This window comes from Telmatherina bonti, assembly GCF_933228915.1.
Source record: "Telmatherina bonti genome assembly, chromosome: 22".
In the NCBI taxonomy this organism is placed as follows: domain Eukaryota; kingdom Metazoa; phylum Chordata; class Actinopteri; order Atheriniformes; family Telmatherinidae; genus Telmatherina; species Telmatherina bonti.
The window spans coordinates 23,087,981-23,111,934 of record NC_136631.1 but is presented as its reverse complement, the minus strand read 5'-3'; the positions used below and the strand labels follow the sequence as shown (position 1 = coordinate 23,111,934).

Below are 23,954 nucleotides of genomic sequence, written 5' to 3'. Positions count from 1 at the left end.
TGTCTGTAATCTTTGCTTTTTTTAGTGAGATGCTAATTGTTTTCTATTCTAGGTAGCAGTAAATAAGTTTCAAACAAAGCAAAAAAATAGCAGGGAGGGAATAAATGGAGAAGAGGGTGGTAAGTGAAAGGGAATTAAATGCAAGAAAAAGAAGCAATGCAGCACGATAAAAAAAAAAAAGAGAAAAGATCTTGTTTATCCAAGTTAGAAAACTGGGTTTGGCCCAAACAAAGACTCAAGAGTCAATAGAAGAAATGAAGGAGAGGCTGAGGCTGTTTTGTCTGTCTTCCAAATATAGCTGCAGGCTACATTTACGTGTATCCACAGCATGCGACTGCACATCTGTTTGTAATATGGCAGCACAATGGCAACGATTTACTACATGAGCTGACTTGAATATGGCTTATTAGACGCAAATAAAGTAAAAGCAGGACTTGACAGAGCTAAGGAGATGGGCGGGACTCCCTACTATACACAGACACACACATATGAAGCAGACTATTTTGACAATCCGTCCAGTCTGGCAAGCTAAATCTCACAATGCTGAGGTGATCTCAGGTGAGACTGAAGAAAAGCTTCATTGACTCACATGAAAACAAACAAAGACACATGTTTTAATTTAGTTTGTTCCTGTCACCTGAAGGAAACAACAAGATTTCTGGTACTGAGCCAGCATGTCAGGGATATAAAGACAATGGCTACAGCATGTATGACTCACACAGATGCACACATGCACAAATACGCACACACACACTCCCTTGAGTTGGACTTAAAAAGAACATTCCCTCATTATGGCTGCATAACAGCAGTTCAAAAGCAGAGTTGGGAAGCTGTGCTGTGACCGTGGTTCAAACCGGCTGCGGGCCTGACTCATCGCACTGACTACTGTCACAATGTATCATACTAACCCACTGACCAATAGGCAAGCAAGTCACGCGCACGATGACACTGCCTGAGAACTGCGCTGTCAATTATAGAGCAACATTAGCAGTTTATGTGTCAGTGACTGTAAAGGCACAAACTCAAAGTTTCATAAGTTCAGTCATGTACAGCGGTTCCGGGGGAAGGAGAAACTGTGTTTGGGGAGTACAAAGTGGGGTGCATGATGGAATTTGAGAATAATGCAAGCATAAATGACACTCATCAAAAATTGGTGATATTTTTTTTCTCCTAAAAGACACACCCAGCCAGCTCTAGAAGATGTGAAGCCACTTCATGTCATGACCTAACACGCGTTAAGAGGTACCTACTGCTATGCGGACTTCTGAATGTGAGGGACGGGATTTTTTATTGAACCTATAACCCTCTCCATATAGCTGCCTGAGACTACAGACGACATCATCAGATGAGATAGCTGGAACTCCAAGTAGAATGTCAACATTGATCAGTGCAAGAGTCTGCACATAATCAGTGTTAACAAAGCATGAATCCTAATCATTATAATGACTTACTGACCTATTTCTAAGCGCGACAGTGAGGTCAGAGTCTCAACTAAAGATTTTCATCCTGTGTGCAGTGTGTTAGGCATAAAGGCACAATTAAAATGTTGTCAGATAAGCCAGGATGATACTAAACCTCAAAAGGTAAAGCCACCCTTCTTTTCAATGTTAGTTTCTTAGTCTGTTCCTGCACAGGCCATCAACCTGCTCATTTATCTGTAAAGAAATGGATAAACCTCATCTGTTTTTAGGTATTTCTTGGTTCATAAATGCACGTGAAACTTGACCAATGGTGTTTCAGACATTTTGGGCATGTCACTTGGCATCTTAAATTCAATAAGCATCAGGAAAATGAAAACTCTAAGCCTTTATAAGAATATTCTGATGTTCTAAAGACTAACATAGTCCCAATAAAGTCTGTCAATAACACATGATAAATGTCCACAATAAAAGGAGATATAAATTAAATCTGCAACAGCAACATAGATAGGACATCATCCGCTCAGTTATACATGACACGCTTTGTAGCATGTTTCAATTGTGTTTTAGAGGAGAAAAGGCTTGCCTTTTGCAGAGTTGTGCAACACAAACACACACACCCTTAGAACCAGCAGAAGGGTTTCAAGTTAAGTGTTCATTTCTCACATTCATTCTGCATCCTGTAAGCACCAGCATGCAGTATGCTGCTAGGATGCGTTACTGGCTCCTGTCTTTACACTTACGTATACACATGTGTGGGTATATGCATTTATATTCCTATAAAAGCTGAGAAGGCAGTAAATGCTATATGTTGAGTATCTTTCTTTCTACCATTAGCTTCCAGTAAATGCCATAAAATGTAAATATAGGTGTGAGAGTATGTTTCCATATAACATAACAGGTAGTCAGCACTGATTCCAAATTTTCCAGTCAGACAGGGAACGCAGACACACAGTCATCCTGCCAGTGCACTGCCAAGACTTTCCAGCCCTTGCCTCACATCTGTTTGCTTTTGCACAATTACATATATGCCATCAGACACAGTCACAATAATGGCTGGATGCTGCCCAGACACAGACACACATGAATAGTTTGCAGCAAAAGAGATCCATGAATCCCTCATAAAGCGCCCACACAAGCTGCAAAAGAGTGGATGAAAAGAGAGTGATGTATCTGCGCATAAATTAGGTTTGACAATCGAATTGGACAATCTGGTGTTGAGAAACCTGAGAGCAGAAGATACCGGCATGTGTACGATTGTAAGCATTTTGATTCCCACCACAAACACACACTCTTGCAATCCTTTAGAATTTGGCTCCTCCAGCCGCAGTTACAGTGTGACTGCTTTGGTCTTTGAAGTTAGGAGTCAGTAAACCTCTGGGAAGTTGGCTTCAATCTTCACCCTGTCTCCACCCCTCAGTCTGCAACTAAAGAGCAGCTTTCCGAAAAGCCTCATTATGAAGTCAGGAGGGGGGCTCTGACTTCTAATGATCCTTTCGAAAAAGCCTTGGGCCTCTGTGTCAACCTAAGTCCAGCGATTTCATCTTCTTTTGGGAAATACTTGCTCATTTCAAAGGCATCAGTCATTTGTCCGAGTCTCTAAAAAGCTTCCCATCTTCTCTGAGCTCTTTCTTTTCCTTGTGACACACTGCACTGTTTGGGATTAAGACTCTGAGTTTAAGCCGGGGAGATATTCTGGCTTTAAGGAGCGGAATGGGGAAAGTCCATCATGCTTAGAGATTCAAAAGGAGGACACATTTTCAGGAGAAGAACTCCCAACACCTTTAATCACAGCAGCTAAATTACATGTTTACATGTCTTCAACAACTACAGCATCAAAACCAGAAGGACCAGCTTTTGAACCAGAAGACGAGAGAAAAAGGGTGGATTTTTTTTTCACTTTATGATACTGCATGGAAAACTTTTGTATCTCTTTTCATCATGATCAAAAGATAGCCTTTGTATTCCTAGAAACAAGCAAAAACAAAGACGGAAGGGGCAACGTGCACCCCATTACAACATGACCTCTGACATAACACTGACTGGGTTTTAGTGCATGATTAATATGCTTTAGGTGTGTGTTGCATACATAAGAGGAGGAAGAGCACATCTTGAAATCAATGCTGGCATCCTGAGGTGTACAGCCTATATATAAGCCCTGATGCCTGGGAGGTAGAGTAGCCCACATTACCCTGATTCAGCCTAAATGATGGATACCTTACATATCTTCCCTCAGTGTCATGGTTGCTCTTCACAGCTGGCCAAACCAGAGGATGAATCTTAATGCTCAAATTCACTCCTTACCTACTCCCCCCCCACTCATCAAGACGTAAAACGTGCCTTTAAATTGTTAGAATCAGCAGAAAAACGAACACGAATTATTGCTTCATGCGGATTAAGGTGCAAAAGTCCAGTCTTTGAGAGTTACTGTCCTGCAACTTTTAGCAGGATCTATCAGTTACACTGTGGTCTTGCTCTAAGTCATGCATGACATTGTGTCATTCATTTTATTCACAAAATATATGTCATTTCCAGTTGGACATCACACTAACAATTCCTTCTCCAAAAGAAAATGTTCACTGATTTGACAAATCAGTCGAGAAGATGAGACTTTTTGACATAAACTACTCGCAAAAAGTTATGGATACTCTGCTTTTTAGATTGTGTCAGAACGTATAATACACTGTATCTAAATGTAGTAAATTTATGATGTAATGTCAGTATATCATGAACTATTTACATTGTGTGTAAATTTTTAGCCAAAAGTTAAATACATTTTTGTGAGTAATATGTGTTCAACCACAAACACCACCTTCCTAGTAGACAGAGGGAATACGCTCTTCATCCGAGAACACACTAGAAACACATTCTGATAAATAAGAGCATGAAAAATACAAAAAGGGAACATAACCAAGTCTGTTACTGTTGTTGGTTTTGTTCATTACTCTGGATGAATCAGATCAGTAAGTGCTGGCACTCGTCCTGCCAAGTTGCGGACATGGAATCAGTTCAGTCTTTCACAACTGGAGTCTGTCCCAAACACGCCTTATTAATGAAGAAACTTTAATTATTCCAACTCTGTACTCATCACATCATTCCTTTCTTGGCTCTGACGTGGGCAACTCTTCTCCCCAAGTCTCTCACTGGGTAAGCCTCACAATAGCAGGGTCAGCATGGGACTACGGATCCACATTCACTTGTTAGCTACAATCCAGCATGTTTACATCTGTTACTAGCTGTTCATTAATATGTACTGACCCTATCAAATAAACTAATCTATGAAAAGAAGAGCACAGAACACAAATGTATGTCTGACACTTCCTGACTGAACTAGAGTCACATAATAAAGCATCTTGCACACATTAAAGTTATTTTTTTCCCACTTGAAGTCAATAAATTGAGAAACTAGATAAAATAATAACTAATAACTACTAAAACTACACTACAGTCAAAAGTTTGTACAGAGTTTCTCAATAGATTTATTTTGAAAAATGCATTCAAACTGTTGACTGGTAAGAGTATTTCTGTTAAAGTCAGTGACCGATTTGAGCTGGTTGAAACACGATTTATTAAATCTTGGAAGCAGTATAACAGCTGGGTAGCAACAAGTAAATATTGTTTAAATTAAAGGTCTCAACAGGAACAAAATAAGTTGAAAAACCCTTGTGTTTGTTAGAAGTTGCTTAGTAATAAAAAGTCATCTGGTTTTATCACATGTTGTAAGCTGATTGTAAAAGAAAGAGAGGGAAAAAAAGGCACGTTGAGGATTTAAGGAACAGAAGAACTGATTTGCAAATGAACTGATGAAGTGAAAAAATGATAGAGAAAATATAAAAGGGAGGGATATTTCTTGGCTCGGATCCCCATCTCTGAACTTCACTTCTGCTTGGGTGTATTTCTATGTGCATGTGCGTGCTCATGAGTACAGTGCCTGAACTTTGGGGCATGTGAACACAAACATGAACCCATACAGGGCGTGTGCTTCAGTGAGTAAGTGAGCTTTCAGTGTGGAAAACAAAAAGTTCTTTTTAAAGTTTTTGTAAAGTTGACATTTGGGTATTTTCCATTAACAATTTCATGATTAGTGATTATTTGTCGACATAGCATAACTCTTCCTATGTTGGTGTGTATGTGACGGTTTTGGCCCCGAAGCTGTGGGAGTGAGTTTATCAACAACAACAACAACACAGTCCTAGCTGTCCCTGAGGACCTGAGCACTAAAAGCCACTCTGGTTCCCATGAGCGCTCTGCCACACAGCCTCTCACTGGATTGTGTTGCTTTCTATTGTGTAACTCAATACAATGTTGCTACAAATAAACCAGTAAATTGCTGCTTAATCACAACGTTACCATGATGAAATTGCAGAGTAATTACATGCACGGCCCACATCAACGTTGTCAACATGTAGTTTGCTGTTTCTGAAATTAATGCTTTTCAAACTTGGTCTTTAATCAGGACGCAATCACAAAGTACAGACCGGGTTGGCTAAAGCATGGGATTTTGTCATTATTCTAATTGTAGCTGATTTTACCTTGTTGCACGTTGCCATTCAGTGTTCCCTATGACGTCTGCAAGCATACCCTTTCCATCTGCTTCAATCAACTCTCATAATCACGACAAATCCTGGAGTCAAACTGTATATAACTTAACGTTAAGTTGTTTTTTTTCAGTCACCTGTATGAATGAGTTCCCTCTCTGTGTGACAGAAGTGAGGCGTAACTGGAGATTACAACTCACAAATATGTGATTTGTAATATCTATAGTCTTAGCTTAAGAAAAGCAGACTTCTGAAAGCACAACGTGACTATAACATGGGAATGGGAGAGCCACATTATGAAGATAATCCTACTTTCCACTGCTAATCAAGACTATCAAGGTGTCAGTATAAACTGGAATAAACAACAGAAGGAATAGTGCATTGCATTACAAAAGTGTGCACAAAGCTTTTATATGTTTTATTTTATAATAAATATGTGGAAAAATTTAGAAAACAAATTATCTAATTTAGACTAAATATTTGGAAAATCTAAAGTGGCCAACTCATTAAACAACTAGAGCTGCACAGTATTTCGTTTGAGCATCGTCATCGCAATGTTCATGTGTACAATAGTCACAACGCAGGTCCCGCTGTGCATGGAGCAGAGGAACTCATTATGTTCATTTTTCTATCTATCCATCTATGACCTGCAGACGTGGAGGGGGAGCCCGTCCATTTGAGTTTACGACTTTTCCAACGCGGGCAGTCAAGAATGAAACATAATGAAACAAAACATTTACTCAGGGTCTACAACAATTAAACCAAACAAAAATTAGTAACAATAGAAAAAAAAAAATCTAAAATACAGACCAAAACCATAACTGTCAATAATGCAGCGTAATTTAAAGTACTATTTAAGTCTTCTGCTGAAAATTCCTGTTTTTTTTTAATATCATAATATACATCACAGGGTTAGAAGAAAATCGCAATGTCATGTTTTTCCAATATTGTGCAGTCTTGATAACAACTCTGTCACTGTTGAGAAAGGCATATATTTGAAAATGTTTTATTTAGTAAGTTTAGACTTGCAGGGTATTGTTACTTTTGACACAGTTCAAGCTCAGAGTAGAATTATCTAATCTCAGCATCTTTATCGCAAATAACTTCACATCATGCCTTCATTGTAATCCACAAGAGGGAACATGGACTTCTTTTGTCTCTTACTTTACTACAAACAGCGAAATTCTCATCAGCAATTATATATTTCAATTAAAGAAGAGATCCGACAATGATTTTCCAGCAATTCTCAGTTTCATATTTCATAACTTTTTAAAACAAATCTGTCAAAGTTTGAGCCCTTCAAACTTTTAGCCCCACTGCCTTGCAGCATCCTGATGCTGAGAAACCACACTGGACAACTTTGTTTCAATCTGGAGAATCAATAAATGGCTGTGTTTTGTTTGAAGGCCCCGTAAGACATGCCCGCACCTGAATATCCTACTGGATGCTTTAAACACAGAGCATGGCTCACACAGCAAACCAAAGATGACATTGTCAATAAAGAAGCCAGCAAAAGAAAGCAAGAGATAAAACAAGAGTCTGAATCAGACTGGCTTTTACTGGCTTTGCAGCACTAAGAGAAGAGACAGGATGCAAGGTGGATGTTGAATTAGTCTTTGTTAGAGTGTCAAAAAGTACAGTTTTCAGTATAATATATCAACATTTTCATTTAACTTTAACTAGAATTCAGAAAAGTGACATTATATGCAAAAGTTGGGGTTGATAAACCTCATCCAAGTTCCCAACCAGGAAGCGTTGCTTCTTTATTAAGTATTCTTTGATTTTTTTTTTTTTTTTTTTTTTTTTTTTTAAATTTGAGACCACACAAGTAAAATGTTTGAACCTAGTCCAATGCATAACCCAAGTTTTTGGACTAGATTTGATATGACTATCTTGTCTGTGAGTTACCTAAACAAATTAAAAGGGAAAGATTGCTGCTGTATTGGATCTGTATTCAAAACTTGAAATATAACCAATCACTGAAATGAATACATCCTCACACTAAATTTTCTATAAGTGCCAAACTACATAAAAGACGGGAAAAGTGAAATATTTTCTATTTTTATAAGTTAAGTCAGAAATTATTACCAAAACCTATTTTTTTTCTTTAACCAAATTTTAAAAAGAATTATCTTAAAATAATACTTGTATCTTCTGTTAAGCTGAGGACAGAATCAAGACGAATAAAAGGCTTCAGCAATCTGAGACAAACCCAGTGGGTATCTTTCAAGTAGCAGTTTTCTTCATAAAAAAAAAGTCTGTCTTTGTTTTTAAATCCTTCCCTCATGACTCAGATAGCAAATAACAGTACAGCAAGTACAAAGAGAATATCTGCAAAACTGTCAACTTGTTACAGGCAGAAATGGATTATTAACATTAATACTGGTTAACTTTACAGTGTGACACTGGGTGATAAAAGACCAAACAGTAATCAACATGAATTTGGCATCCACATCATGCACCCCCTCAAAACAAGGAAAGATAGAAAAAAGAAAGAGAGAACAAAGAACAGAAATCTATTGAGATGTCAAATATGAAAGAAAGATTGGAAGTGAAAAAAAGGACCAATAAATTCAGTATGCAGGTGATGTGAGCACAGCTGCAGCAGCACAACAAGCCGTCTTTGATTCACTTCGGTTCAAACACATAGCAGGAGAATCACCTTACTGATGAAAGAAGGCCAGCGATATCAAACTACGACATCTTAGCTCCCCACGACATGAGGCACTCACACACACACAAACACACACACACTTACATACTATGGAATTTTTAAACAAAAAAAAAAGACAAGTCTCTAGAAATAAAGTTATCTCAGTCAGAATTGTAATTACTTTGAAGCAGGGATGTGCAGCAGTTTTTTGCATTGCCAAATGGATAAATGTTGAATGCTCACAAACAGCTCCCGTTACTGAGTTTAGATCAAAGGCTTACATCTCTGGCGTTCGTACCCCCTGGGTGGGTGGGGGGGGTTACCTGGACAGATGAATAGTCAGAGGAAGAAAATATGAGGAAACTGAGGGAATAACTGCTGTCAGGGATGTCTGACCAGATTAGAAATCAGATAAGGAGATAGAAATGGAGACGACAGAAGGATAGAAGAGATGGAGTGGAGGAGAGGGCAAAGGCAGGAAAAAAAAAAAAAGTCGGTTTAACTCCTTCCATGCTCTTACATGTTTGAGTCTGCTTCCAGAAAAGCAAAATAAGTGGAAAAATGAGAAGAAGTACTTATTCAGCTGTCAGGGGGATACAGAGCAAACTCTGAAAATGTCACAAAAAAGGAGAAAAAGATCTAAGATGGCTCGTTCCAAACAGGCTTCCTGAATCTCTAAAAAATAAACATAAAAATGGAAAGAAACAAGTTGTTATTGTTCTTACGGCTAAAAAAGATCACGAGTCCACACCATTCCACATGCTGATATCTTTGCAGCCAGAAAGAGAAACCTCCACATCCAGGAGCAGGTTTACTAAGAGGTTCTTCTTCATTTTGAGATATTTCTGTCCACAAATAGAAATCCACCGTGCCACCAGATATCAAAAACTCATGTAGTTTTAAACTTAATCCACTTTAAGTTTGTCATAATCAGTAAGATTTAATCTGAACTGTACCTTTAACTCAGTAGAGACATGACAGGGGGGAAAAAAAGACCCTTGTTTGAGGATTTCTTTAGGTCTACATTCGCTGCTTCAATCTGCTCTAACTAGCAGTCGGAGTAACTCTGGTGTTTGTGCATGTCTGGGGACCCAGCAACGTCTGTTACTATGGAAACCACAGAGATGTAACACTGACAGTCATAGGAAGTGCTGGCATATATTGAAGATGCTACACACACACACAAAAACACACACAGATGTGTAAAAAGGAAAACTCCCATGGTCAAAATAATGAAAAGGTCACACATTTAGTCACTTTATCAGTCCATTGGGATTTTGCTTTTTTGCTGTATTGTTAAAAATAGACTTAAATTTTTTCTAAAGGTGAGCTGAGTTCACTTGCTTCTGGCAGAGCGTCCCTTCACATTCATGTGTCAACTGACTCATCTGCACTTGGAAAAGCAGCAACTCCGCTAGAGTTATTTAAGCTCAACATGCTGCTCAAGGGCGACTCGACCTGTTTCTTTAATGGATATTTACTCTTGGTGCCCGGTCTTCATCTGTTTCGCCAAAACTATCAGTTGTCTGGATGTGAGGCCATGGTAACAGCTAGCTGCAAAGTCTAAGAAAGAAACTCCAGGCCATTGAAATGAACAACTGTATCCTCTTTTGCAAATACCAAGTGGAAAGGTTTTATGTGGAAAATATTTATTTCCAGGAGGCTAAAAAGAATAATAATAAATTGTGGTCTTAAAACAACTAAATTATTGTAAAATTGTACAAACTAACTTCACATCCCAGGTCCTTAAATGTAGCTCTGATGTGTGCTTTTATTTAAGGTGAAAAAAAGATGGAAATTAAGAGGTTTTCTGAAAGTTTAAAGTAAACTTTAAGTTACAATTTCTCATTACGATCTTCTGTGAATACTCTTCATAGTTTTAATATTTGTACAGTGGCACTGAAATAATATTATCAAGTATAGTAAAACAAGCTTTCCATCAATGATAACGTGTTACGTGAAGTTCAGTTTGAAATAAAATCCATTAGGCTTAAGCCTGTTACATACTCCTCGAGAACAAGAACTGAGTTCTTGTTCTCGAGGCTGCAAGAACAAGAAAAAACGTCTTGTTTGGCAGGTCCATACATACTCCACGAGAAGCAAGTCTGCAGCGGGGAGGGATCACTGCGGGGGCCAGATGTCTGCTTTATGTGCAATGAACCCGGTTGTTACCTCCGCCGAGGAGGTTGTTTTTCCCGGCGTCTTTTTGCTTAAGATAACTTAAAAGGTTGCGGAGGGATTTTATAAATATTTCAAGAGTTGTTGCAAATGTAAAAATGAAGAACTGATTAAATTCTGGTGGTGATCAGGATCACCGTTTGGAATGTTTTAAAAGGATTCTTAAACATTGTGCTTGGCGGAGGTTTCCGCTCTCTGCATGCTTTTCTAGTTTCATATTTAATGAGCAGCTTCGTCCGCGGCAGGGCGGGTTGTGCACGCGACTGGGTCCGAGTGTTTTATTGCCACATGTAAAAATGTTCGTACTTTCTCATCACCTCGATCAGCTGTTTTATCAAAACAATCCGTTTTGCCGGCAACAGCTAACACACGGAAGCAGCAACTCCGCTTCATGCTTTCTCTGTGTTAACGACGCCCACCTCCAATGTCCGACCAATCACACGATACTTCTCGCAGCCCTTCAAGAAAAAAGTTTTGCCAGCCCGGTGTGTCAAGAATTGTTCTCAAACACGTCCGCGAGAACAAAATGACGTCATTTTCTTCTCGGAGCCTCGAGAACAAGAAAAAAGTTCTCGCTTCTCGTGGAGTATGTAACAGGCTTAAAGTGGAAAACTAAAAGCAGAAATGCTAATAAAAATGACCTGTTTTACACTGTTTTATGTTTACAAAAACACCCTTTGTGGAGATAAATATAAGTGAGATTACATCTATCAGCTGAGATGAGGTTACATATTTAGACTGACAGCAATGATGACAGCAAAAAGCAAAAAAAAAAGGACATAAAAACAGATTTTTAGAAATATATTATGTCAGATACAAAAGCTGCCTAATTTCACAGACTAAAGCAAAAGATTTACGTATCAGAGGATCCGGGCGGTGGCAACGGAAGATGGTGAGCAGAAAAAGTTTAGAAGAAGGCAACTACATGGAAATTTTATAAGGTCAATAGAACCTTTTTTTATAGTCAACCAAGAAGATATGGAAGAGTTTATTTTTTATCAAGTGGTGCAAAAGGAGCTATAGAACATGTTTAATGAGTCACTGCTCAGCTGTGTTGCAAAAATCATTACAACTAAACTCCAGCTGTCCTTGTATTTAATGTATTCATGCAACTGCTGCCGATTAACTGCAGGGAGACGGGGCTGATGGAGCAGCAGTGGTAACACAGTAAATGAGGGGTCACACTGATTTGCCTTCTGTCAAAAGAGCTGCAAACACACATCAGACACATGAGTGCCAACAGCGTCATGTTAAATATTTTGCTCCTGTCATAAAATTAAATGAGTAGATTCCCATGGGTAGAAAGGAACTTAACATGGAATTATCTCTGGTTTGATGGTGCATTCAGTTGCACTCAAGTTCATTGCTTCATAGAGCAGACACACACACACACACACACACACACACACAGCCAGCCACGAGTGGTCAGACTGGCAGGCATGAGGGAAGTTTGAGTGTGCACAGTTCTGACCAGTTCACTGTATACTTTCTGCCAACACTTCACCACACACATGCATTTAAACACACACTACTAGCTGGTCCAACCACAACCTTGCAGCATGCGTCTACTTATGTGTCTGTCTACGTGTGCATTTGCAAACGTGACCATCATTTTGCATGTGCACCACATCCCTGAGTATCAGTCTGCGTCTGTGGCTAAAAGTTGTGTAGCAATGTCCTCTAAGTGTGTATGTATGAAGGGGGGGGGGGTCGCCGTGTAAACAATGAAGGGACTCCCTTAGCTTGTGTTTACTGACCGAGATAAAGGCTGTCATTCCTCAACACCAACCTACTTCCGCCTCCATCCAACCAGAAAGAGGGAGAGGTGCACTTAACTCTTGGCAATGTCAGTGCAATCTTATCTTGCTAATAAAGCTTCTTGAATGGGTTTAGATTAAACAGAGAGGGGGAAAAAAACAAGAGAGGGCAAACTGGTGCAACTGGGTCATTTCTGCCCTCCTGAGAGAGAAGCTGCTCCTCCCACTCCTCGTCTTCCTCTCCTCCCAACTCGCATGTTAATGTACTAACAGCTCTGCAAAACCTATACTCTGGCCTCAATTGCAGGCTGGCATAACAAACAGGAGCAAAGCCTTAAATAGTCTCTCCCTTTGCTTCTCATGCAGCACTGGAGGTATTTCTGTGGTGGGGCAAATTCCCAGCGGCAGATCCAATCATTTACCAATTCTCTGTACTTCCTTCTTTTGTTTTCCTAGTAACAAGAAGTCTTTTATTGCTGACTTTCCACACTCCTTCCCATTTTTCCATTTTTTTCCCATCGTTCTCAATCAGTGGTCAGCAGTCAGACACATGGTCTCCCCACACCAACCATTAAAAAACAACCATTAGCCTCTATCACTTGGTCAGCTCATCTGTTAAATAGTTCAGGCCAGAACATCCCTCTGTCTGATCAGGCAAAGGCTCAGACTGTTATTTTATGATGTCACAGGTTTGGGTTCATCTCATGACCTCCCTTGCAAGCTGCCCTTCCCTCTCCCTGCTATCTTTACAAGCAAGACTGCCCTTCACATAAAAAACGATACCAAAGAATTTGCTTATGCTGTTACTACCCACAATGATGTCTCAAAAGCGAACTTTGAAGGAAGTGATTGTGAACTCTGCTCTTACTCAGTATTTATGTTGCTGAAACTTGATAAAGTGGCAAACAAAATAGGGTAAATGAGAAAAAAAAAATCACACAATTAAAAAAAAAGTCATATGGTGCTCTAATATGCCAAACCAACAAGACCCAACAGCAGTGAAAGCACCCCTGGTGGGTCTTCTTGGCGTGCCAGTATCTGAAGAAAAAAAAAATAGCACTTGAACATATTATGAAGAGCACATCTAAATGCTAGCAAGGAAGCCCCATCTGCACTTCACCGGGAAGATCCAACTCCAGCACAGAAGCTAACAGAAGTGCATTTATAGTATTAAACAAGGAAAACTTAACAGAATGCATGGATAAAAAAAATAAAGAAGTGCTTGTTGTGAGAATACCTGTTAGTGGGGGAAGAATACAGGAAAAGCAGGGAGGAAAAACCAGCAAACTAGAAAAGCACTCAGAGAACGCAAACCTCCGTCAAGGCCTTTTAAAAGTTCCTGGATCCAAACAGTGATCCGGATCACCACCAAAATTAAATCAGTTCTTCCTTTTCACATTTCCAACAAGTCCTGAAAGTTTTATGAAAATCTGTCCATAACATTTTGAGTTATGTTGCACACAGACAGACAGACAAACAAACAGATAGACACCGGCAAAAACATAACCTCCTTGGTGGAGGTAAAGATGTGCATATAGGTGTAAAATAACTGGTTTTTCACATGCCAGTTGGAATGATTTCTCTAACAGACAGACTGTTTCTATGAGAGAACCGTGCAGGTTGAGTATAAGACACCAAAAAGAAAAAGACTTTCACCAACAGCCCAGATGCCGATGACACATCCTGGGATTTGCTTCGTCCACGAATACATCAGCTACATGTCTGCTTTCCAGACATCTCATCCAAAAGTTTTTGCACAACTTCACACCTTGAAGAACTGCAGCCACATTTTTACTCTATAAACTCCCAAATTCAATTAGACCCATCTTGATGCAGCACATGCTTCATCTGGCTTAGTGCTGAAGTCGAGAGAGGTAATGAAAGGAGCAGGAGGAGTAAAATGATCATAAAAAAACTGCAATAAAATATTTTTAGCCTCAGACCCTTTCATGTCTCGAAGTCGGGTCAGGAAGAACCACGCTGCCATGGTGACTATGAATGGTGTTGGTAGTTCTTTCTCTGTTTCTCTCTCATTCTTTCTTGGCAAGTTCTCTCCCATTGGAGGAATGCCTTGTTCATGTTCAGATGTATGTGTGTGTGTGTGTGTATGTGTGTGTGTGCGCGTGTATTCGTCAAACGTGTGCATTCTGGACAAAGAGAGCCTATGTTGACAACAAGGCACAATCAACCACTCAATGGATAGCTATTAACTCATCACACACAAATGTGCACAAACACACACACACACACACAAATTCCAGAGGCCGCAGATGAGAAGCAGTGACATTCAGACCCAACCAGCCAATCAGCACACTTTACAGCAGCCACAATAGAGCCAGTCAATGAGCAGCAGGGGGGACGATGGGAGATGTGTGAATCAAAGTGTCCGGATCCTCATCCGTGTCCCACTAATCTCCGTCCCCTCTCCCTCATCCTCCCTCCCTCCTCCTTTTACACTCTGCTACTTCCTTTTTTCCCAGTGTGGATCTCAGTGGTTAAAGGTGGATCAGGAGAGGCGACTGGGCACAGTCCACCTCCCACTCACTCATATATGAATCACACCATTGTGGGCAAGGTTCTTTTCCAAACACGGGTGCTTTTGATTTCAAGACTTTGTCTGGGCTGTATGACAACAACCAATTGTAACTTGTGTCTTTGTTTCAGTTTTTTTTTTTGTTTGTTTCCTATTTTATTCTGTTTGGCACCAACTCTTTAACACTACAATCAGATATTGTTACATTATATTTTGCTTTCATCATTTCTCCAACTCGTATCGCAGAAGTTAATGAAGTGATGAAGACAAATATTACTCTATTCATCTACTGTGCAACACTAACAGCAGACTTAGAAATGTTAAAAATCCGGGTTTTTTTTACCTAACACTGTGTGAATACAAAAACGATAATAAAAGGAACATTTCACAAATAAGGTTATTTTGAATTTTAGATTTGTCATTTTTATTCCTGGAGATTAAATGTTTTACATCTCTAAAAGTGTGATTCACCAACCCTGCATTAACTTTGTCATAATCTTAGTAAAAGTTACCTTCAAGGACCTCACTTTAAATTGAAGAACAATCAAACTGTCTGCCTAAATTTACCTCCATCGAGGGTCATTTATGCCTCATTCTTTCACAAGGAACTGCATCACAAAAGGATTGCTGCACACTTTTTATGATACTCACACAGATCTCTCGAAAATGCCTGTCTGTCAGCAATATGATGCTTGAAGATAAATTCATGAAACAATGGTGAGTAGAGAATGTAGGAGGATCAAGCTAATCTGCAACACTGGCCACAATAAAAGATGCATTCACTCCAACGGTTCTCTTATAAGTCTTCTAAGATTGCTTAGGAATATTATGAGAATTCCAGTACGCTTATGTTTTTATTTCCCAGTTAAGCCTTTATCTTAATGTCCAAGCTTCACAAGACGAGCATGCTTTTACTCCAAATGGTTATATCCAAGTTATTCAAGCTAATATTTAACTACTACTTTTAAAACTCTATTTGCATTTATGCTGTTTACTTTATCATAAGGTACACAAAATGAAATAGTTGAACTGATAATCAAACTTTGTATTTCACCACCAGTCTTAGGTAACATTAACTTCCTGCAGTTGGCTATGATGAAGCAATCCTTCCACCTTCCAACGTTTCTGCAGTTTGCAAGTTCATGAACTAAGTTTTAACGCTTCATTTCAATGTATTAAAAATACCTCTGTTACAATGCAATGCAAGCAAACCCCAGCAGAAACAGATGGATTAGACAGAATGCTTATTTAAAAAATGAATATATAATGAATAATATATAAATTAAAAAAAACACACTAAAATCAAATATCTGTTTCCATTTTAATTTCATTTGGATTTTTTAAAATAATATATCTGATTTTTGTGTGTTTTTTTTATTCATATTTCCATTAGCATATAGGTTGGTAGAATTTTCTAATTGTGCTGTGTTTTAAAAAAAAAGCAGAGATCACGTGTGCACATCTGTCCCCTCGTGTGCTTGACTCTGTGGACTCTTTTAAAATGCAGCTAAAAACTCTACTGTTTAGAAGAGCTTTTGGTTGATTTTTGGATGATTTTAGTTTCTTTTTTGTTGTTGATTGTGTTATTGTACCCATTTTTATGTACAGCACTTTGTGATTTTATCTGTGAAAAGCGCTTTATAAATAAACTTTACTTACTTACTTACTTACTTACTTACACATCCTGACAGGTCAACTTCTGATTCATATTTCACTGTAAGCTGTCCATTTAGCTGTCTGTCATCCTGCGGTGGCACTGTGATGGAATGGCGAACCAAGATGCACCTCACCTTGCACCTTATGTTAGCAACAATACCGTCCTGCCTACAGAAAGCCTCAGAAAAAGGATGGATGGCTACTCAGAGGTAATCAATCTTATCTACGCTTCATTAAAAAGAAACTTTTAAACTGGCTGGCCACAAAGCTTGTGTGTGTGCTTGCAACATTCCAAACTTTCAGCAAATTTAGTGAATACCATCTCATACATAATAGCTACTATAATAAAACCTAAGCTGTGTTTTTAATATTGGTATTCAGTTTCTTACCTCTGTAGATGTTGTTCCAGTAAGAGACAAAAACATTTGCCTCACTTGTATGGTTGTAAGATAATTATAGGAGTTTTTTTTTACTAACTTTAGGCTTAAAAAGCAGTCAATTGGTCACCATAATTGAACATTTTCAACTGTGATGGCAGCCTCCTTTTTGATGACTGACTTCGAAATGGTCCTCCATCTTTCTCCTCATGTGAATTTCTTTTTATTCATTCCTCTTTCAAAGTTCAGAGAAATAATAAAAAAGATCACAGACTTCCTGCCTCTCAAATCCTAATGCAATTCCAGGGGGGCACCATAGCTCATGCTGTATTAGCTTTCATACCTTTCTCTATTGCAAAATGGGCTTTGTGATATGAAGCTTACACGTACCTGAAAGAGACCCAACGGAACGGCTGGACAAAGCGTTTTTACTGGAAACGGGAACGTGATGACAAAAGGCTGGGAGACCTCGGCTTATAGAGATGCAGCTCCATGCATGTCACCCCCACCACCCAACCCCTCAGACAAACATGCATCCACTTCTCACTATCACACTCACACTTTCCCTGTCACGTCTTCATTTTTAGCAGCCGGCAGCATTGCATGCAATCTGAGACGACCACCCACAGACACAACACACACTCACAGACACACACACACACACACACACACATACATGCTGCTAGGAAATGTGAATGAATGTGTCGCTAAAAAGGCCATGAAGCTAAGTACAATACCGCCTTGTGCTACAGAGATGAGTAACTCACAAATCTAGTGTGTCTGTGGATGTGCATGTGTGTGCACATACATGGGTGTGTGTGCAATTATTGCACAACCAAGGATAGACAAGCACAGGCTTCGATATAAATCATACTCTGAATCAAAGTATCAATGTGAGAAGTCAGCTATTAGCCTGATACACAACATCCACACACATCCAGACAAACAGGAAGTTTCCTGCCTTCAATAAAAGGAGGGGGGGGGGGGGGGGGGGGGGGGGGGGGGGGTCGATGTTAGCTCAAACTGTTCCTACTCAATTACTTTCCCATTGCGAATCTCTTTCATTGACCGACGCTCTATTATTTCATGAAGCATTCACAGGTTCACAAAAGATCTGCATCTTTTTGAATGAATAAAAGTAGGTGTGCTTTCTAGCAGAAGAAAAGGACCAACAGTACAACATACATTTAATCAGACTGTGGCTCACAGTTGGAAGACATCCAGTTCTGCTCTTTCTTTTGGCAAAACAGAAAATCTTTGGGCCAAAACTGCACTAATCATCCTTTATCACTGCTTCCAAACCAGATAGCAAAAAACACAAATCAAAGATCTTCTACACAATCAGTGGATGCAGATGTTTTCTGCTCGTTCACATATTTTTGGCTGTCACTATTGCCGAGGCACTCATGCACATACACCATGGGAACATTAAAACCACCAAGCCACCCCACATCACAGTTCCCAATTCAACCTCCAGTCATAAATGTGTATACTCCAAGTCAAGATGTGGTGAAAAATCCAGGATTATTTTCTCAGCCAGTCAAAAAACTTGCTCCAAAGTTGCAGATGCAGTATTCATGCCATAAAACCTCCTACCCAAGAGCGAGTGTTAAACATTCATGATCTGAACCTCATGCAGAGTGCTTTTTAAATACAATTATAATAGTATTTTTCTGAATTAAATGCATGCTAGAGATGTGTAAATCAATTAAAAAGCCACTTCTTTATAATAAATTGCAAAACCACAAATCCTACTTAGTTTTCATCCTTTTACCAACAGCAAGAATAAGAAACATGTTTTAACAATGAAAATAAGGAAGAGAAAGCTACAGTAAAATCAAGGCATGGTGCGTTTTCCAGCACAGACAGCCATGCCGTAAACCAAGATGCCACAAGCCTGATCTTTTTATTGTTTTTGTTGAATGGTCACAAATAATGTAAAAACAATCTGTAGAGTTTGCCAGTGGCAACAAGAGATGCTGCATTTAATGACTAAGAACAGATGCAAACAGACCTGACATGAGTGAGAACTGATCTGAACGCTGTTAGTCTGCGTTTTGTGACTCAGTCCGCAGATCCAATCTGCGTCCGTCTACACTAAACCACGACAATCACAGCAGGACACTCCCAGTGTATTCTGGTGGGATACTGTTTGCAGGCATTGATTGTCCTTCTACAGCTATGAGAAAAATAGATTAACCCCAGATTATTATCGCGCATGAATGCTCGTCCACAGATGCAAACACAGCCCAGCTTTGGAGCAACATGCAGCTGTGAAGAGACGCACGTGTTTCAGAGAATCCGAGGAAACAGATATATCCAGCTTCAAACACTCTTTCGCCCTGTCCGCCCACTGCACCACCCACTAACCACCCACACCATCAGAGAGGCAACAAGAAGAACATCAGCCAGTTTATTTAGAAATTTAAACACATGACAACAAACTCATCTGCAACGTGATGGTGAAAGAAGAGGAGCAGAAGTGGAGAATTTAAGACACTGCTCTGAAGAGAAGATGAAAACTGCACTTTAAAAAGATGCTCCACCATTAAAAATTTATTAAACTGATATCTGTGGTTCCTTTAAAATAGAATGTGCACCATTATCTATAAAGCAATCTCAGATAAAGGAGTTTCTATGTCATCAAGGAAACCACAGCTACCACTGCTTAATGGCAAACACACAAGTGTCTGTTTCCCTCCCTAAGGTGTGAGTTTATTAATTTTCCCCTGGTGAATTGAGGCTCTTGGATAAGTTTACACACAAAGTAATGTCAGGGCCTGAGGCAGCTTGACATCATGTTTCCCAGCAGGAAAGCATTGTTCAGCCCATCTTTTACAAAACGTAACACATGTATATCATGTTTTTTTTCTTCCACATATTTAAATACATACAATCTAACACCTTTTTCTCCTCCTTCCTTGCATCAGCTTTAACACACACACATAATTACACATCAGTACAGACAGATGAAAGCGCTCAAAATCCATATATGAGCTCACAGGTACCTGCTGTGCTTGATGGTAGGCTGAGCAGGTTCTTACTCATTCATATCTAAATTCTCTTGACACTTAGGAAACCAACTAAACGCTATGATATAAAGCAACTTTAACACCAAGAAAGATACTGAAATCTAATGGCAAACTGGCCTTCGCAAGGATCAACCACGATGCTGCATCAAGGTGTTCACTCTGCCACCTGTAGAGTAGAACCACTGTAGTTTAGCCTGGAATAAACCTTGTAACATGGTATTAATGTGTCATGGAAATACTGATAAAATACCCTCTAAGGCGTTGCAGTGGTGTGGTGATCTGCTCTGTTCGGTTTTGAATCTCAAGAGACAACAAATAAACATTTATACACCATAATCAGCATTACTAGAGGCCAGAGAGAAGGAACATTGTTGTTCATGTACATGGTGCAATAATGTTATTGGTGTTGTAAATTAGTGGTCTGTAGATAGTAATAAAACACACACACACACATACATGCAGACAAACTTCCACGTTCCCCACGGTTTATGATGAGCAGTCTGCGGCTCTCAAAAGTCTGTGTCTGTAGGCAGGCTCGAGTTACAGCAGGCAAAATCCTCTCATTCCTTCTCTCTCACACACATACACCTTAAAGCATCCATCTTCTCACAGACACTTCCTCTGTAGGCCAGGGAGCAACTAAGGAATATTAGTTAGTTGTTCTCATCTCTCTGACTCATTCTTGGCACATTCTCTTGTCTATAAGACAATAGAATCTGTCTGCGAGTATCTAACATACTTTTGCCAAACAGTAAAAAATATTATAAATACTGGATGGTCTGAAATGCTTAAAAGGTCCCTCTGACATGTATCCCCATGAGCATCTGTGGTGGTGACACATTGGCAGCCATTGTGCTGGGAGATCAGAGGAATGAAGAATCTGCAGGTACTGAAGAACTTGAAAGAGAAATGTAACAATAGCAGGTGATGTGCAGTGACGAATGGACTCCAATATCCAAGCTATTCAGTGCAGAAGACTGAATCAGCAGTTCCGGTAAAGAGACGTAGAACTGCACAAGACCAGCTCCGAAAGGAGATAATACAAACACACTTTCAAAGCCACGCCGGATGAATCTTCTATTATATGAGAAAGCATACAAATCAAACTACACATTACCTGCATCAAGTACACTGAAACAGCTTTAACTTGGGAGCAAAATGCCACCACTGCAACGGTAAATCTAACGGTACTGGCATTAAATCTCGGAACTGAGGTCATTACTGGTGACCATCAAAAGAAAAAGACATTAATCTGACCAAAGATGCCTCTCAAAGTGTTTGAGCCACATCTATTCTAGGAGCATTCCAGAGGGGAGACCCTGTGACTGACCCCCACCTCACAGGACCTGACAGGATATCACCACACAGCATGCACACTTACATATGTGTGTGCACACAGCAACACGTTATAGGCGGGTTGAAGGACACGCATGCATATAAACAGCGGATATAAACTCCAAGTGCCATCTGTGTGAATAGCTACATTGCTTTCTTGTAAAGTTTTTTTTTTTTTTTTTAGTGGGGGGGGGGGGGGGGGGGTGTCTCTATGTTTAAAAGGCCTATGGCATAACATGTTAATTAAATGCAGCTACATAGCCCTTGAGATCCAAATGAACACCTACATGCTAGTTTTCCAATTGTGCAGCAGATATATGCAAAACCGAGTTAGTCTGAGGAAAAACACCATTAATTATTGTTACTGTATATTGTAGTGGAGTAATTATAAGCAGAACAGCGGTAGAAACTTCTCTGAGCATTCAAACATCCAGCAGATCTCTGCTGCATATGCTCCTGCAGCCAGCTGCTCTGAGTTTTACCAAGTTCAGCAAAAGAACTTGCAAAACTGGAAGGAAGTATAGAGACTGGAAACCAAGTTACCTGAGAGGTTCAGGAGCTTTTCCTCTGACATGAACTCCATCTGCTCAGCTGCTGCAGCGGCAGGTTCAGGTCGCCCAACCCGCCTCCCCAAAATCCACCTGAATGCTCCCATACAGTCTCCCAATCTCCCAACTTCCCTCCGCACAACAGGAGGACCCCCCCCCCCTCCCTCCAGTGTTAAAGGGCACGCGCGCATCTGCACGCACGGCTACGCGCGCGCAGATTAAAAAAAAAACAAAACAAAAAAAAAACACTTCAATAATATAAACGCCCTGTTTATCTACAAAAATATATAAACGAAAAGAAAAAGGAAAGAAAGTAAGGGTCACGTCCTTTTACGGCACACCGCAGCCGGGAAGGAAGGCGGTAAGCACAGGGCAAAGTTTGTGAAACAGAGAGCTGAGAAAAGCCTGGAGCTGTCCCCCCCATCGCCTACCTTCTTCTCCGCCGTTCACTCCTCCTCCAGCCGAGTCCAAACTCTTGTCACGACGAGGCTCGACGCAGACTGCGGGGTTCAAACAGCCGCTTCTCGGTAGCCGGGGAACAGCGCCGAAACACGGAGGCTTGCTTCAACACGCAGCGGCTCCTTGCGAGAGCGTGCGTAAGGGGGAAGGTGTGTGCGCGAGGGTGTGTTTGTGTGTGTGTGTGAGTGTGACAGCTCATGGAGAGAATGAGGAGAGTGAGGAGAACCGGGGAACTTAGGGGGAGTTCCCATTAACAGACCGGCGGGGCGGGGGCTTCGGGAGAGTGACAGACGGAGCAATTTTTACGTTCACGGCCTCACAGCAGAGCAGACTACCCCAAGTCTTCTACACACACACACACACACACACACACACACACACACACACACACACACACCGAAGGACATCTTCAATTATTTTGCGTTTCCATTTTCCATTTCCAAGTAGCTTTCAAGGTCGGGTCTGGAGATTTTTGATGGGGATGCCAGAGAGAAAGAGAGGGGGGGGGCGGCAGAGACCGGGAAAAACCATGGGACCCTTTAAAATGGTCTAGATTTTAGGAAACAATCAACTATTCTAACTAAAGAGGTCAGCTAATACAATCATAGGAGCAAAATGAGTGAAATCTAACAACAACTAGTATTTTTAATCAATATTTTTTTACCTAGAAGGATCCAGTTTAGCATATTTCAAAGCCACAAGACTTTAGTTGCAAAGTCAAGATTGTCAGCCTCGGGTTGTTGCTGCAGCTCCTGGAAATTACATGATGAATCTCACTGTGACATCTGCAGGAGTGGGAACCTGCATTATTCTGCCTTAATGACAACTGCACAACCATTTTTACTGATAAGAAGAAACGTGTTTTTAGTGTTTTTCCAGATTTTTTTTTTTTTTTTTTAATTTAAACAGTCCTCACATTTGGTGTTTTTGTCATTTTTTGCATGTAAACAGTCTGGAAAAATACCACGCATGTCGGCAACTGGTGAAATGATGCTGTATGAATGCTGCATTGATTAAGAACATGGTACTGCTGATGTAGAGCAGCATATGGGATACGTGATATGCTGCATTCACTTGCAAGTACATCTAAGGTGTGGTTAAAGTCTGTTTACTGAATATTTATTCAGATTTGATTGTTTGTGAGGTGACACTGCAAGAGCCTGCTCCTTTTAAACATTTGTCCTAAAAGAATTTCAAAATCTGGATAAATATTCTGCAAATGAAAATAAATCAGCTTATTCAGTGTGACTTGATGTATCATAACTAGTACACTCCATAAAACATAGTTAAGCAAGTCATTTCTACTTATTTCAAGCTCTTTGCATGTCATTTAAAGCCATAAAATGATTGGTTAGGGTAAAGGTCATGGTGCCATCCGTCCTGCCTGCAGGGTGTGAAATCAAAAAGAAAAAAAGAAAGTGTAGACTTACTAATAAAAGAATATGTTTATCTGTTATTCATTGAGCAGTT

The 23,954-nt window shown here is 39.9% G+C and overlaps 1 protein-coding gene across 2 annotated transcripts in view; it reads right to left on the bottom strand.

Moving 5' to 3' along the window:
* Nucleotides 1-22,670, bottom strand: part of ppp2r3a (protein phosphatase 2, regulatory subunit B'', alpha) — a 65,071-nt gene extending 42,401 nt beyond the window's left edge. Inside the window, exon 1 of one of the 2 annotated variants that reach the window (XM_079261917.1) lies at nt 22,457-22,670. The gene's annotated coding sequence lies outside the window, so the exon portion shown is untranslated. Of the gene's footprint in view, nt 1-22,020; nt 22,117-22,456 lie in introns of those variants that run through there. The other variant, XM_079261918.1, reaches the window with a different exon arrangement.
* Nucleotides 22,671-23,954: the final 1,284 nt, after the last annotated feature.